At 52.5% G+C, this 3,257-nt stretch overlaps 1 non-coding gene across 1 annotated transcript; it reads left to right on the top strand.

Moving 5' to 3' along the window:
• The first annotated feature begins 2,944 nt into the window (after nt 1–2,944).
• Nucleotides 2,945–3,019, top strand: Trnat-ugu. Its single transcript has one exon. It is a non-coding gene; the product is annotated as a tRNA-Thr (tRNA).
• Nucleotides 3,020–3,257: the final 238 nt, after the last annotated feature.

The following is a 3,257-nucleotide window of genomic DNA, read 5'->3' as shown; positions in this document are numbered from 1 at the left end:
GTATCGTCAATAGCGATGTACCAAGGATGGATTAAAGTTAAGTATTCCAGAAGCTACGTACTTTCCTTTATAGCATTCATTACGTATCCTGTTACAGACGAATCACTCGCCGCCTTTGTCACTCGCCGCCTCTGTCGCTCGCCGCCTCTGTCGCTCGCCGCCTCTGTCGCTCGCCGCCTCTGTCGCTCGCCGCCTCTGTCGCTCGCCGCCTCTGTCGCTCGCCGCCTCTGTCGCTCGCCGCCTCTGTCGCTCGCCGCCTCTGTCGCTCGCCGCCTCTGTCGCTCGCCGCCTATTCCCACGCGTAATTCTCCGCCCCGGGTATACAGGTAGGACACATACGTAGCCCCTGGAAATGGCCAGGCCCAGGGCGAGGTGGTTGATTAACCGAGCTGATACCTTCCGAAAGTGCCGATTGGTCCCTCCGTCCGTTTCTTGGGAGGTGTGACGTCAGGTGTGAACAATCACGTAAGGCAGGAGTGTCCTCGGAGGGGGGGCCCCCCCACAAGGAAGGAGCGCGCCATCAGAGACACCGGTAATCGTGGGGATTCTTCCGCAATGGTTTCCTCATCTTCCACTATGTCTGCTCACAAGTGTAGGTTCACTGAGTCTCAGCCACAGACAGTTCTTCCATCGTTGCCACAGTTCTTTGTTGTTTCTCGGTCTGACAAAAGTAAAGAATTCTCCACGGTCAACACTCATTATTCAGAAAGGTGTCGACGAAATTGCAGGCCCTGTAAAGTCTTGCTCCAGATTACGGAATGGCACCTTGTTGTTAGAAACAGTCAGTGCCCTCTAGGCACGAAAATTGCTGCGAACTTCACTGCTACACACCTTCCCTGTCCAGGTGGAAGTGCACCGCACTGTCAATTCATCACGTGGGGTCGTTCATACATGCTCCCTCGACGGATTGTCTGACGAAGAAATACAGCACTACCTGTCTGACCAGGGCGTAACGGCTGTTCATAGGGTTATGAAAAGGGTTGACACAAACATCATTCCAACCCGTACTGTCTTCTTGACATTTGACAAAGTTCAACTCCCATCGAAAATCAAAGCAGGCTATGAGATAATTTCCGTTCGCCCTTACGTCCTAAACCCTACACGTTGCTGTCGGTGTCAGCGGTTCAATAATACCAACCAGTCGTGATCAAATGTGGCCAAATGCGTTACGTGTGGCAAGGATGCCCATGAGGGGCTTCTCCACCTCCATCCCCTGGTTGCACCAACTGTATGGCTGACCACGCTGCTTCCTCTAGAGATTGCCCCATTTTTAAAGACGAACGGCTCATTGAGGAAATCAGAGTGAAGGAAAAGGTGTCGTCCTTTGCTGCTCGAAAGTTATTTGCCAGTCGAAAGCCCGCTGTGCCTCACACAGGTAAATACAGCACTGTCTCCTCGGCCAACAAAGGAGGCAGCCACTCAGACTTGTGATCTCACCTTTAGTGACATGGTCGTCAGATCTACCAGCGCAAAGATTGCCCGTTCAACCTACCCACTCTCACCTGCTTACTCTGTGGCTCACCCTTCATCGGGTTCTGCTAAATCTCGAGCTCAAGTCAGACACCCGGACTTCCAAAAAAGAGCCTACCCGTGAAGATTTTTTACATACCCAAACTTCACAACCATCGGTTCCTCCTTCATCTAAACATCCTCTTTCCAAGAAGGCTAATAAGAAACCCAGTTTCTCTCCTTTTCCGCCACGGCGTGTCTCCTCTACAGCACCACCTGGCGGTAGCCACCCTAGCCCATCTTCTGTGTCGCCGAGGCGCAGTGCTGGCGGCAGATCGACTGGCCGATCGCTGGTGGCAGGAGCTGCTCTCGAACAACCTATGGATCAGGATATTCTGCCTTCGGCTGAATGCCGTTCCACGCTGTAGTTCGCAAGCTGTGAGCAGTCGTTGTTTCCCCTATTTTCAGTCAGTCCGATTTGATCTCCCCTCTGTTGAAGGCACTCCAGCACATGGACTCATGATTCTTCTCCGTGATACTCTTCATCATCACCCAATCCCCTTAAACGTTTCATTCCAAGCTGTCGCTGTCCGTCTTTTCCTTTCTGGATGCACCTTCTCTCTTTGTACTGTATACATTCCATCGTCCACACTAATGGCACGAGCTCATCTCCTTCATCTTCTTGGTCAGCTTCCGCCCCCGCCCCCCCCCCCCCCCCCGCCTCCCGTATTTGTTGGTTGGGGACTCCAATGCCCACCACCCGCTTTGGGGATATCCACATCCTTGTCCACGTGGCTCACTATTGCTAGACGTCCTCCACCAAGCGGATCTAGTTTGCCTCAACACTGGGGTCCCTACATTTTTGTCTGCCTCCACGACAAATTTATCTCATTTGGACCTTCCGGTCGGTACTGTTCCGCTAGCTCGGCGCTTCGAATGGTTCGCCCTTGATGATACACACTCGAGTGATCACTTTCAATGTGTCCTTAGACTGCAGCCTCCACTTCCCGCGACGCTGGAGGTTTGCCCAAGCCGATTGGACACTTCTTTCGTCACTAGCGACATTCGATGACCGTCACTATCCTAGCGCCGACGATGAGGTCACTCATATTACAGAAGTTCTTACAGCTGCTGAACGTTCAATACCTCGCACCTCCGAATTGCCCTGGCGCCCACAAGTTCCTTGGTGAAACGAGGCATGCCGTGACGCAATACGTGAGAGGCGACGTGCTCTAAGCGTTTTCAGACACCATCCTACTATGGCCAACTTCATCCGCTATAAGCAGTTCCGTGCGCGGTGCCGTCGCGTCATCCGCGATAGCAAGAAGGCAAGCTGGAAATTCTTTATTAGCTCATTTAACACCTTCACTCCCTCCTCTGAAGTTTTGCCCATCTATTAGGCGCGCTACGAATGTAGAGGTGTGGACATTTTGGGAATGTGGATCTCACGGGGAGCGTGCAAGGGGTAAGTCCCTGCAGACGCACTATCCTCTGTGCCCGCGGTGGCTCAGATGGATAGAGCGTCTGCCATGTAAACAGGAGATCCCGGGTTCGAGTCCCGGTCGGGGCACACATTTTCAACATGTCCCCAATGAAGTACATAAACGCCTGTTTGCAGCTAGGGTGTCCATTTAATTATCATTCCATGAGACAAAGCCTGGCCCTCCAAACTGCGAGGTATGTGATGACCAGTGACATACCGTGTATGAATCATCGTACTTGCACTGAAGCCTGCAAACAAGTCTCGAATATAAGGGTTGAGGAGTTGGTGAGTTCAAGTGCAGGCAGCAACACTGCTGTCTGCACAC

The sequence above is a fragment of the Schistocerca americana genome, chromosome 1 (genome assembly GCF_021461395.2).
Source record: "Schistocerca americana isolate TAMUIC-IGC-003095 chromosome 1, iqSchAmer2.1, whole genome shotgun sequence".
In the NCBI taxonomy this organism is placed as follows: Eukaryota; Metazoa; Arthropoda; class Insecta; order Orthoptera; family Acrididae; genus Schistocerca; species Schistocerca americana.
Note: the sequence above shows the minus strand (reverse complement) of the source record. Positions and strands in the feature narration are given on the sequence as shown.